Here is a 13,749-nt window from a genome sequence, read left to right as displayed (position 1 = left end):
TAAATTTAATTTAAAAAATAATTGTTGATAATATGACATTATTACTAGCAGGAGCCAACATATCAAATGCCCACTATATAAGAAGCACTGAGCTCTGCACGATATATATACTCACAGCTGGTGAAGAGTAAATGTGATCATGTGATTCATTTGACAAATGAGAAGATGAGACCCGAGAGCTCAATTCACTTTTCTACAATCACACAGCTGGCGTACAGCAGAGCTCAGGATCAAACTCAGTTTGTCTGAATCCAGAGCCTGAGTCAACCATGATCGGTGATAGAAGGTGGAGTTTCTCCTAATGGCAGTTTGCTGGGGGGTGTGGCTCCCCCCCTTCCGGCAGGAGGCGCCATCACCCCTTCCGCTCGGTAAGCAGTGTCAAGGGCTGGCTGCGGAGGTGGGCTCTGCTTCGGAGCCCCGTTCGCAGTGCTCCCGCTCGGCAGGCAGACCGTAACAAAATACCACAGGCTTCTGGCATTGACAGAAATGTATTTTCTCACAATTCTGAAAGCTGAGAAGTCCAAGACCAAGGTGCCAGCAGGCTGGGTTTCTGGTGAGACTACCTCTTCCGGGCTTCCAGACTACCAGCTCCTTGCGTCCTCACGACGCGGAGAGAGGGAGCGGCGGGGTGGGGGAGACCGAGAGATGAGACCTCGCTCTTCTTCTTCTTCTAAGGCCACGGTTCTGTCAGGTTAAGGCCCTACACTTATGACCTCATTTGACCTTAACTACCTCCTAAATGGTCTTCCCAGGTGACTCAGCGGTAAAGAATCCGCCTGCAAATGCAGGAGACGCAGGTTTGATCCCTGGGTTGGGAAGATCCCCTGGAGAAGGAAATGGCGACCCGCTCCAGCATTCGTGCCTGGAAAATCCCATGGACAGAGGAGCCTGGCGGGCTACAGTCCTTGAGGTCATAAAAGAGTCAGACACCACTTAGTGATTAAACAACATCAGCAACCTCCTGAAGACTTTATCTCCATATATGGTCATATTGGGGGTTAGGGCCTCAACAATATGAATGTGGGGAGGCACAAGTCAGTCCATGGCAAGCGGTTACCTTATTCTCATATTCCTTTTTATAAAATTGAAGTGTAGTTGATTTACAATGTTGTATTAGTTTCAAGTGTACAGGAAAGTGGTTCTCACATTCTTTAAAAGAAGGAAGTTTTCCGTGAACATCTACTCCCAGGTATTTCCAAGACCCCAGAAGTTTATTTTACTGTTTTTTAATCTTTGAAAAATTTCTGTTTGTTTTCAATTTTATACAATTTTTAAAGGTTACTTTCCATTGACAGTTATTAAAAAATATTGACTATATTCCCTATGTTGTATACAATACATCCTTGAGCCTATCTTACACCCAATATTTTGTACCTCTCAATCTTTCACCCTTATATGCCCCTCACTGGTAACAACTAGTTTGTCCTCTATGTCTGTGAGCCTGCTTCTGTTATATTCACTAGTTTGTCTGATCTTTGGAGAAGACTCTTGAGAGTTTTGAACAGCAAGATCATCAAACCAGTCAGTCCTAAAGGAAATCAACTCTGAATATTCATTGGAAGGACTGTTGCTGAAGTTGAAGCTCCAATGCTTTGGGCACCTGATGCAAAGAGCCAACTCATTGGAAAAGACCCTGATACTGGGAAAGATTGAAGGCAGGAGGAAAAGGAGGTGGCAGAGGATGAGATGGTTGGATGGCATCACCAACTCAATGGACATGAATTTGAGCGAGCTCCGGGAGATGGTGAAGGACAGGGAAGCCAGGCACGCTGCAGTCCATGAAGGCACAAAGAGTGGAACACAATTTAGTAACTGAACAACTCTTTTTTTAGATTCCATGTATAAGTGATATCATACAGTATTTGTCTTTCTCTTCCAAAACACCAGAATTTTAGATCTGAGAAGAATCTTTGGGGAAATCAAGGACAAACTCCTCATTTCACAAATGAGCACATGTGACTCTGAGGTGTTAGGAGACTTGCCCAGAGTCATACATCTAGTTAATGGCAGTGCTGAACTTGGTCTTCTGATTCCAGTGGTGCAGCAGCATGTGTTGCTGAGCTTTAAAGGAATGATGATGGTGAGGACGATGTTTGGAGCCCCTACTATGTGACAGGGGCTCCCCAGGTGGCTCAGCAGCAAGAATCCCCCTGCCAAGGCAGGAGATGCAGGAGACTCTGGTTCGATCCCTGGGTTGGGAAGATCCCCTGCTGGAGGGCATGGCAACGCACGCCAGTATTCTTGCTGGAGAATCCCATGGACAGAGGAGTCTGGTGGGCTACAGTCCATGGGGTGGCACAAGAGTTGGACACAAATGAAGCGACTGAGCACGCATACACGCACTGTGTGACAGGCATTGTATAGTTCACTTTACTTACACCATCTTATTAACCTTCACAATAGCACTAAATAATGGGTATGATTGTCCACTAATACAGATGGAGGAACTGAGGCTCAGAGGTGAGGTACCTCACTCAAGCACCCACAGCTAGTTTGGCAGGTGGCCGCAGAGTTGACATCCAAGGTTGGGTCCAAAGTCCACAATCTTCTGTTTTCACTGTGTTCCATTTCCATTGAGCAAGGGGGCACCCTCATTGGGCCCAGGCTATGAGCCAAGATTTGGAGCCAAGGGAAGGTCATGGACATTCAAGATCAGCGCAGAGGATGCAAGGGCTGCCGGAAGTGACAAAGTGAAAGGAAGGAGGGGAACAGGAGACAAGCCCTGATGGCTTCCCCACGCTGCCACCAAATGGCTCAGGGAGCTCCAGGTCCTCCTTTTTTTTCCTAGGGAGTCCGGACGAGTTTTTTTCCTTTACCTTCAAGCTTGACATCCCCTTATAGGTAAATCAGCCTTGCAGACAAACATGAACTGTGCCAGGCCGCCCTCCCTTCAGGCTGCAAAGGAAATGAAGTTGGCATTCTGTAGTCCTCACCTGGCAGGCATCACCACGCAGCCCCAAGGGACTGGGCCAAGGCTGGGTGTCAGGCTGATGGGCTATTGTCTGGAGTCTCGAAGGGAAGGGGGTGCTGTGGCGGGGGGCAGGGGGTGGGGGGGAGGAAGCCAGCTCGCAGGAGAAAGGTGAGCAGCTGGCCCCGGCCCAAGAATGCCAGGGGCCCCTGGCTCCCGCTGCCTGGCCCTGCTTCCCTGGCGGGGAACAATTCGTGGTGTTGTCAGGAAGTGACACTGAGACGCCATTCCCCTTATACCTCCTTCAGCCTCTGGCAAAAGGAGGTTCCTGGAGGGAATATTTTTAGTTTGACAAATGAAAGCCTGGGACCGAGGACAGGAGGGATTAAGGGAGCTCTTCTCTGACACTCCTGGAGACGGGGAGATGATGAGTCAGATACAGAGGGCTTAGGCACGACTTCTCAAGACATTCCTCAAGCATGAGCACAAGCCAGCCGCGCAGATTCCTCCTGCCCCGCCGGCCGGTATGGGGGGGGGGGGGTAGGGGTGCTCTTCAGGAGGGGGCCCGGGAGCCACTCCTCTCGCGTCCTGTCTTCCCTGCCCGGTGGCATATTGTTGGACAGCAGCTCTGGGGATCAAAGCGCCGCCTGGGCTGGGCTGGGCCAGGAGTCAGCAGGTGTGGGTTCGAGCTCAGTCCTCCTGGCTTGCTGGTGGTGATGCTGCGTGTCCTCAGTTCTCCCTGGATGCTTCACTTTCCGCGTGTGTAGACTGAAAGTATTGTGATGCCTCAAAATGATCATCATGAGGCTGATGATCTGAAAAAAAGCATTGAGAATGCACAGTACTGTGGACACGTGATTTTCCTGAGTCCTTAACACTCCACACACAGGTGTGCTGGAAATCTCACGACAGAATAACAAAACCAGGGTTTAACCCTCTCAGCACCTCCATGAGGTAGACCTCATCACCCCTACTTTATAGACAAGGAAACTGAGGCTCAGAAGGGGGCGTGGGGTCACAGAGCTAACAAGAGCTAGGTTGGCATCACCCTGACTCCAGAGCCCATGTCCTGAACCCTTGCACCGGTGACTCCGTGGTTGGGCCTGGATCTGGTCAGAGCTCATCTCTTATCAGAAGCCACAAGTGACAGGAAGATCAAGACAGTGCTCAGGGCCAGGCGCCAATCAGAGAGCCAGAAGGGGAGAACAGACTGCCAGCCAGGGAAGGGCCAGAGCAGACAGAGACCAGAGCCCAGAGGAGGGCTCAGACGGAGTGCAGGTCGGAGGAGCAAGGGAAGGGCCCCCGGCCAGAGCCTGGGCCCTTGGCAGCATCAGCAGGTGGCTGGCGCTCCTGGCAATGCTGTGGGTTCTGAAAGAGGAGGTACACTTAAAGTCTGCGGATGCAGACATAGAGAACAGACTTATGGACAAGGGTGGGGAGAAGAGGGAGAGGGTGAGATGAATGCAGAGAGTAGCGTGGATGCATATACACTAACACATGTAAATAGACGGCCAACGGGAATTTGCTGTAAGACTCAGGGAACCCAAACGGGGGCTCTGTAACAACCTAGAGGGGTGGGAGTGGGCGGGAGGGGGAGGGAGATTCACGAGAGAGGGGACATATGTACACTGATGGTTAATTCATGCTGATGTATGACAGAAATCAAGCTAATGTTGTAAACCAATCATAAATCAATTAAAAATAAATATTCTTTTAAAAAGTCAAAATCTGCTCATTTGGTTGGAAGAGAAAAGGAGGCAGCCATCAAATAGATTGGCTTGTTTCTCCCTTTCCTGACAGCCGGGTTAGGTTAGGATGGGTGCTCCCAGAGACTGCCAAGTCACTGAGCTCTAGTCTAATATGTAAGACTGTGCTGAGCAGCGCGCCCTGAAGCCACCCCCATGGCCCACCTATTCGATTTTCATTGGCCCACAAGTGAATTCCAGAATAAAGAGTAAAAAATCACCAGTGAGTGCTTCTGCTCGAGAAGTGCTGATAGTAGTGACTTCATTGCTGAAATTAGTGGGGTTTTTTCACTCATCAGCATCCTCCTCTTAAGTAAGTGATCTAAGTCCAGAGAATTCACTTTTTATCCTTCATGGAACTTGATTCAGCTATTTTGTTTCAAACAGAAAACAAAAAGGGTGTCCCATACACTTGGTTATTTTCTTCTTTAGTTTGTCATCAGGAAGAAAGGAAGGGAGGGAAGAGAGGAGGGGGTACCACTCATACCACAAACTCCATTCCCGATGCACTCATGAGAAGAGCAGCACCCCTCTACCACCACCCGGCTGAGGTCCAGGAGACCTGTCACAGCACCACTGCTGGGGCCCAAGGTGATACAAACCCATCAGAACAAGTCATGCCTTCATGTTTGTACCAGCCACTAAAAATGCTCAGGGATAATTTTGCATCTTTCCTTCAAGCCATGGGACCTTGGGCAAGTCATCTAAACCCCATGAGCCTCAATTTCCTCATCTGTAAAATGGGATTAAAATGCACCTTGTCTCATATGGAGGTTGTGGAAATCTGCCATGAGAGATGTAGAGGTTTATATAATATATATAGTATTTATTGAGCACCTATTATGTGCCAGGCACTGCCCTATATGTATGTGTTTGAGTGTTTTCCGGGAGAGAGGTGTAATCCACTTCAACGTCATGGAGCTGAGGAGGTCAAGAAAGCTTAACAAGGACACTCCTGAAATGGGGACCCTGACTTGTCCTTCCCAGACTCTGCAGCAGGCTGACCTGTGTTTCAGTCAAGCTTCTTTGACTTCAGGGTCAGAAAATCTCTATAATATTAGGAACGCAATGGGTGGGTGTGGTAGGAGTGGGTGCTGTGGGACAACAGCGGAGATGGGCCGAGAGGGTTCTTATCTGTGATACGAGTCTTGGACCTCATGGCGCTGGTGGTGAGAAGCCACCACGAACGCGCGCACTGCGAGGGGCAGAGGTCTCCGTCTGCCTTCGACGGCCACGCCGGCTTCTCTCACTGGGGTGTCATCTGCCCGGGCCCCAGCTCCTCCTGCATGTGCTATTCCCCTGCTCTCTGCTGCCCCACCCGCTCCTCCCATGCCTCTTCTCCATCTAGTAGCTTCTGCTTCCACAAGACCAAGTGCTTGACATGTGGGGACATTTAGACACCTTCCAGTTAGTTTCCTCCTGTGGTCTCTGACTGCAACTATTCTTTGCCCACAGATTCTACAGTTTGAAAGACTGAGACCTGAAACTCAGTCTTACCACTGAACCACTGCTCTGTTTTGAACAAGGAGCCTCTCAGACCCTCGGATTCTTTTTCTGTAAATGGTGATCCTAATACTATCAACTTCTTTGGGTTATCAGTTCAGTTCAGTTGAGTTGCTCGGTCATGTCTGACTCTTTGCGACCCCATGGACTGTAGCACACCAGGCCTCCCTGTCCATCACCAACTCCTGGAGTTTACTCAAACTTATGTCCATCGAGTCAGTGATGCCATCCAACCAACTCACCTTCTGTTGTCCCTTTCTCCTCTCGCCTTCAATCTTTACCAGCATCAGGGTCTTTTCAAATGAGCCTGTTCTTCGCATCAGGTGGCCAAAGTATTGGAGTTTCAGCTTCAGCATCAGTCCTTCCAATGAATATTCAGGACTGATCTCCTTTAGGATGGACTAGTTGGATCTCCTTGCCGTCCAAGGGACTCTCAAGAGTCTTTTCCAACACCACAGTTCAAAAGCATCAATTCTTTAGCACTCAGCTTTCTTTATAGTCCAACTCTCACATCCATACATGACTACTGGAAAAGTCATAGCTTTGACTAGATGGACCTTTGTTGGCAAGGTAACATCTCTGCTTTTTAATGTGCTGTCTAGGTTGGTCATAACTTTTCTTCCAAGGAGTAAGTGTCTTTTAATTTTATGGCTGCAGTCACCATCTGCAGTGATTTTGGAGTCCCCAAAAATAAAGTCTGCCACTGTTTCCACTGTTTCCCCATCTATTTGCCATGAAGTGATAGGACTAGATGCCATGATCTTAGTTTTCTGAATGTTGAGTTTTAAGCCAACTTTTTCACTCTCCTCTTTCACTTTCATCAAGAGGCTCTTTAGTTTTTCTTCACTTTCTGCCATAAGGGTGGTGTCATCTGCATATATGAGGTTATTGATACTTCTCCTGGCAATCTTGATTCCAGTTTGTGCTTCAACCAGTCCAGCATTTCTCATGATGTACTCTGCAAATAAGTTAAATAAGCAGGGTGACAATATACAGCCTTGACGTACTCCTTTTCCTATTTGGAACCAGTCTGTTGTTCCATGTCCAGTTCTAACTGTTGCTTCCTGACCTGCATACAGGTTTCTCAAGAGGCAGGTCAAGCGGTCTGGTATTTCCATCTTTTTAAGAGTTTTTCACAGTTTGTTGTGATCTACACAATCAAAGGCTTTCATGTAGTCAGTAAAGCAGAAGTAGATGCTTTTCTGGAATTCCCTTGCTTTCTGTATGATCCAACGAATGTTGGCAATTTGATCTCTGGTTCCTCTGCCTTTTCTAAATCCAGCATGAACATCTGGAATTCACGGTTCATGTACTTTTGAAGCCTGGCTTGGAGAATTTGGAGCATTACTTTGTTAGTGTGTGCTGCTGCTGCTGCTCAGTTGCTTCAGTCATGTCCAACTCTTCGCAACCCTGTGGACTGCAGCCTACCAGGCTCCTCCATCCATGAGATCTTCCAGGCAAGAGTACTGGAGTGGGATGCCATTGCCTTCTCCGTTGCTAGTGTGTGAGATGAGTGCAATTGTGCGGTAGTTTTTAGCATTCTTTGGCATTGCCTTTCTTTGGGATTGGAATGAAAACTAACCTTTTCCAGTTCTGTGGCCACTGCTGAGTTTTCCAAATTTGCTGGCATATTGAGTGCAGCAGTTTCACAGCGTCATCTTTTAGGATTTGAAATAGTTCAACTTCTTTGGGTTATGATGCAAAGTAAATTTTTTTTAAGATTTTTTTGACGTGGGTCATCTTTATTGAATCCGTTACAATACTGCTTCTGTTTTATGTTTTGGTTTTCTGGGCATGGGGGATCTTAACTCTCCGACGAGTGCACCCCCTGCACTGGAAGGCAAAGTCTCAACCACTGGACCAGCAGGGAAGTCCCGATGCAGAGTAAATTAGATAATTAGGACAGAGCCAAAGACGTAATAACCACTCAGACTCAGAGCTGTTATTATTGCTACTGCTGTTATAACTATTGAGTTTGAAAGAGTTGTCTCAGATCCCATTTCTTTCAGTTAAGAACATTTAACTCTGCAAACCGCAATTCCACCAAGGGCACCCAGCCCCTCGCTCCCGGGGCTGGTGTAGGAGTCGAGGGGCCAGGCTGTGTGATCTCAGCTGGACTTGCTGCTTCTCCTTCTCTCCCTCACCCCGATGGGTGTTCCCTTCACATTTCCCTAGGAGGCCAGTCTCCTCCCTCTGCCTTTCTTCCAGAAGATCACATAGAGGGGTCGACCCTTAAGGTCCAGATCCCATCACTGGCTAAAGATTCATCCCCAGGAAGTCACACAGTGGTGAGGCAGACGGGAATCTTGGACGGAGGCCAGCTGACCTCATAGGGGAGACTGAAGCCCAGGAATGAGACACTGCCTTTCCTCACACCCTGTCCAGTGTTCAGGCTGCTCTGTATTTGCCCTCAGTTTTGGGGTTCCGTTTGTCCTAGTCAGCAAGCACAGACACGCCTGTGCTCCCAGAATCACCTGTGTACGAGAGGGAGGGGACATGCATACACCTATGGCTAATTCACGTCGATGTATGGCAGAAATCAAACCAATATTTCAAAGCAATTATGCTTCAATTAAAAATAAATAAATTAAAAAAAAAAAAGAATGGTAAAGGCCTTGAGACAAACTGGAGGGGAAGGGACACCACACCCAGAGATAGCAGGAGAGCAGAGGTAGCCAGCAGGCCGCAGGCTGGCCCCGGGCCAGAACAGCAGTGACTCTGGAGGTGCTGAGGACGGAGCCGGGCCGTCATGTGAATGGCGGTGTCTGCGGGCCTTGAAAGTGAAAGGGGATTAGGCCAGAGTTCTGAGGCTGGGCCCCAAATCAGACTGCCTGCCCTGCCTGAGAAACGCTTGCCAAAGCACCAACGTGAGAAATGAAATTTAAAATTTGATGTTATTAAAAACTATCAGCTCTGATTTCAAAGGCTGGCAAGCTTGCCTCTGAGCCAGCACCCACCCAGGCCCAGCTAACCACGACAGCTAACCCATGACATCAGAGCCAGCCCCTGGCAGAGAGTATGGTGAATTAGCTCTATCTAAAGAGGAGGTGGATGGAGTTACAAGCTCACCAGTGGGGGAGACCTGGAGAATCCTTCCTGGCTTCACTCACTTTCCCAGCTGCTTATCAAAATGCACATGACTGGAACTGCTGGGTCTTGAGAGCCAGCCTCTTGACTTCTGATTCAGGGTGGGATCCAAGCCCCAGAGATGAGGCCAGTGGCTCCCAAGGGGAAGATGGGTGGACCCTAGCCCCACCATCACCCCCTCTACCTCTGCCTCTGCCTCTGTGACTACCCTGGCCCTCTGGTTCCAGCCGTATCACCTCCTAATCGTATCAAGACAATGTTATGGCCTCCAGCCCTCCGGCCTCCTCAGCTTGAGCTGAACAACTAGAGGCTGCCCAGGTCCCAGCCCATCCTATTTACTTGGTCGGGAGCAGAACCTTGACACTGTTGCTTTGAAAGACCCCAGGAGACAGAGAGGAGCAGGCAGCATGGAGAGTTCAGCCCACCCTTTTCACTGCAGCCTGGCCGTTCTCTCCAGGTCTGCTGCCATCTCCGCGGGCAGACGCCGACCCCCTCCCCTGGGACACAAACTCCTCCACCAGCCCCCCGGGCCTCCCCCTCCCGTCCCACCTTCTTTCACTCTTCCTCGTACTCTGCTCATTGGCACAGATCTTCACGTTCTAAATAAACCACCTCTTTCAGCTTTCCAGCTCAGATCATTCCGTTTGCTTGGAAAGCCCAGCCCACCCTGCCTGCCTCCCACACACGCATGGACATTCTTTTCATAACCTTCAAAGCCCAACATCAGTATCACCCTTTGTCAGAAGACTCCCCTCAGGTCCATACAGCGTGAACTGGTTCCTGGTGATGACTGAAACTGATGCTTCAATCGTGCTAACCGCGGGGTGGGTACCATACATTATCAAGGGTTCACACAACCTGGTTCATTTTATCCTCACCCCAGTCTTTCAAAGTGTGTCCTATCATCATCCACATTTTCGAGATGAGAAAACAGAGGCAGGGAGACAGGAGGTCACTTGCCCAAGATCACACTAGTGCCGGGGGGCTGGGGGGGGGGGCAGGAACCCTGGCTGTTGGGCCCGGATCCACTGTGCTAGAGACCACCTCGCCCCTCCTTCTGTTGCTATAGTTACAGGTCAGTCTCACCCACTTGACACTGAGCTCCTTGAGTGCAGGAACTTGGGGTTATTATTGTAAACATTGCAGTAATGTAAGTATTATTATCATGATGATGAGTATTTAGTAGATTACTGTACTGATATAAATAGTAACAATAGTTCTACTGCATGGAGTATCCTCTCTATGGACTGAGTGTTCATACATTATCTCCTCCACAACTCAACAGCCACATTGAAATGAGAATCATCCTCACCTTATAGATAAGTCATCTGATTTATCCATGAAGCTCTGTGAGGTTAAAGTTCAAGGTCACCCCCTGCCTCTGCCCTCTGCTCTACCTGCCTCCACCTCCCCAGCATAGTCAAGACACAGTCAAGGCTTAGGCGTCTGATCAATTAAACGGAATGTCTTATTCATAGGTCTCGACCTTTGATCCTGAGGTTGCAGCTTAATCCACATGACCCTCAGCTATTACATGCCTACTATGTGCTGGGAACAGTGCTGGGGCTCCATCAGTACCAATTCATTCATTGCCCAAGGCCCAGGAGGCAGGGCCCACTGTTTGCCCCATTTTTTAGATGCCTCGTGGGAGGCTCAGAGAGGTTGCGTGCCATGCCCAACGTCACACAGCTGGCAAGGAGCAGAGCCAGGAGGGATCCAAGGCGGATTCCAAGTGCTTTGCTTCCAAACCCTCTTGTAGACTGCCTCCTGGGGAGAGAAGCCCCAGAGGCAGAAGAGTGAGGAGGGCGGAGCGGGGAGGCACATTCCACCAGATACAGAGTTCTCAGATGTTTCCACAGATTCCTCCGTCCCTGTAGGACCGGCTCGTCTCTGAAGCAGAGGATGGAACGGACGGTCCAGTTGCTCCCAGTGACTTCTCGGCTCGGCTCCGTGAGGGCCCCTGCGCATTCCTGGTGACGTCAGCCAGCTGTGCGCCCTTGTCTCCAGGACCAGGCTCTGTCGCGGTCCGGGGGGGCCAGACGGGGGGTGCGGAGGGGTGCCACGGAGGCAGGCCCTCTCGGCGCCTGAAGGAATGTGTCCCGGCTCGGGCCTGCAGCCGGGTTTGGGGAGGGTCCCCAAGCAGGGTCACTTCCCAATGATCCCAAGGTGAACACTGAGGCTAGAGATGAAAAATCATCCAACTGAATAAATAAATCACCAAAGAGAGAAAAGCCCCGGACTGCCAAGAAATTCAATCCTAAAAGTGGAGAGAGTTGGTAGGGGGTGGGGGCCAGAGGACAGGGGGGACTGAGGTTCTGAAAAGATTTAATTGGTGATTGGGCCCCAAGAATATGTAAATATTCTCTCGGCTTCTACCCTTTTAGGAGAAACAGATGCCAAAGACTCCAAGCAGAGTGTTCATGTGAACATCACTCAGACCCCGAGAATGCCATTTAAAATGTATATAATCTGATTGCTATCTCCTAGAAGGGGGGGCTCCCTATTTGAGGTTTTCTTTTACATTAGCCCCCCACCCTCATTGCAAGACCCATTTTTCTGTACCCCCTCCTCCCTTCCCCTCCTCCTAAGCCCTAGGTTAGATGCCTAAGACAGATGAGGACAGGGCCTCAGAGTTCCATGTGGTGTTAAGCAGGGGAAGCTCCCCTAGGGTCACCTATAGCTAAACATTTAACTTGAAGATTATCTAAGTAAGGTTAACAATTTCCAAGTCCAGCCTCTGCTAAGAACCATCCAGTGACAAGCAATGGGTCCCCTGCTTCTCCTTAGGCAACCGATCCCATTAGTTTGGACAACACTGACTCCTAAAATGTTTCCCTATATGTTGAACTAAATTTTGTCTCTCAAAAGTAAAGTCTTTGGCACTACACAAAACCCGATGGGCCATGCTTTCCTTTCCAAGCCCTTCTAGAACCCCTCTGGGATTCTGAACTATGAAAAAATAGCAACAACAAAAAAAGAGAAGTTGAAGAGTCAAATGGAAGGAGTTTTTGGGGAGGAGAAGTCAGGATACTTGTGTCCTGGGCTCAGTTTTACGCCCTGACCCTCAGTGTCCTCATCTGTAAAATGGGAAGATTGATGCCTGCCCTTTACCAGTGAGGTGAGGGTAAGATGAGAAAAGGGAGATTCATGTCTTTTGAAGGTAAAACAAACCTATTAAAGTGAGTCATAATTAAAAACACCAAACGAAGCCACGGAAGTGAAAGGGTTGGGAAGATTTCCTCCTCCTTCAGCAAGTCAAGACAGATGATGGTCTCCAAAGTCCCTTCCAGCTCAGATGCACAAGGAGTTTCATGAGGAGGAGCGCAGGGTGGGAGTTTGCTAGTTCTGCTCAAACGGTGACCCATTTGTCTCTGGCCTGAGTGTCTCCTGTGAGCTGCTGCTGCTGCTGCTAAGTTGTGTCAGTTGTGTCCGACTCTGTGCGACCCCATAGATGGCAGCCCACCAGGCTCCACCGTCCATGGAATTTTCCAGACAAGAGAACTGGAGTGGGGTGCCATCGCCTTTTCCACTCCTGTGAGCAGACATGTATTTTAGAAGAGTAGAGAGAGAGGAATAGGACAACAGGGGAAAATTGGGAAAGGAGACTCATTTATTTAACCATCTAGCAAGTATGTATCAAGATCCCAGTGCATGGACCACGCTGAGCAGAGATGCAAGAGGATATTCCTGACAGTGGAGAATTCACCAATGACCTACAGGATGATTCTACACAGTGTGGGAGGCTGAACAATGCCGCCCCTCCCCCGAGATGTCCACACACTGATCCCCTAAAGCTACCGCTTTGTTACTTTACATAGCAAGAGGGACTTTGTGAGTGTGATTCAAGTTCATAACCAGTTCTCTTGTATTATCCCGGGGGACCCAGTGGGATCACAAGGAGCCTTACAAGAGAGAGGCAGGAGCTCAGAGTCTGAGAAGATGTAACAATGAAAGCAGAAGTTAGAGTGATGTGGGACCACGAGGCAAAGAATGGGGACAGCCTCTAGAAGCTGGAAAAGGCAAGAAAACCTTCCCCTAGACCCTCCAGAAGGCCAACAGTCCAGCCAACCCAGAAGTTCTGGAATTCTGACCTCCAGAACTGTAAGAGTATAACCTGTGTTGTTTTAAGTTACTAAGTTCCTGCTGATTCATTAGAGAAGCAAAAGAAAACTAATATAGTGGTTCCCAGGGAAATCTTTCTATGTCGATTTCTATGCAATTGATTGTATCTGTATCAGAATACATGGATCACATTAATATGTGTGTGTGTGAGTATATATGTATTCTCTGGTAGCTCAGCAGTAAAGAATTCACTTGCCATGCAGGAGACATGGGTTCAATTCTTAAGTCAGGAAGATCCCCTGGAGGAGGGCATGGCAACCCACTTGAGTATTCTTTGCCTGGGAAATCCCATGAACAGAGGAGCCTGGCAAGCTACAGTTCATGAGGTTGCAAAGAGTCAGACGCGATAGAGCGACTAACACACACACACACACACACACACAC

At 49.1% G+C, this 13,749-nt stretch overlaps 1 long non-coding RNA gene across 1 annotated transcript; it reads right to left on the bottom strand.

Moving 5' to 3' along the window:
• Positions 1–2,347: 2,347 nt before the first annotated feature.
• On the bottom strand, positions 2,348–10,029 carry LOC145542891 (uncharacterized). The gene is made up of 3 exons (XR_014080212.1): positions 6,399–10,029; positions 4,875–5,022; positions 2,348–3,723 (listed from the first exon to the last, which is right to left on the bottom strand). It is a non-coding gene; the product is annotated as an uncharacterized LOC145542891 (long non-coding RNA).
• Positions 10,030–13,749: the final 3,720 nt, after the last annotated feature.

This window comes from Giraffa tippelskirchi, chromosome 3 (assembly GCF_054371585.1).
Source record: "Giraffa tippelskirchi isolate mGirTip1 chromosome 3, T2T-mGirTip1v1.2.pri, whole genome shotgun sequence".
Lineage (NCBI taxonomy): Eukaryota > Metazoa > Chordata > Mammalia > Artiodactyla > Giraffidae > Giraffa > Giraffa tippelskirchi.
This window is presented reverse-complemented; position numbering and strand designations above follow the sequence as displayed.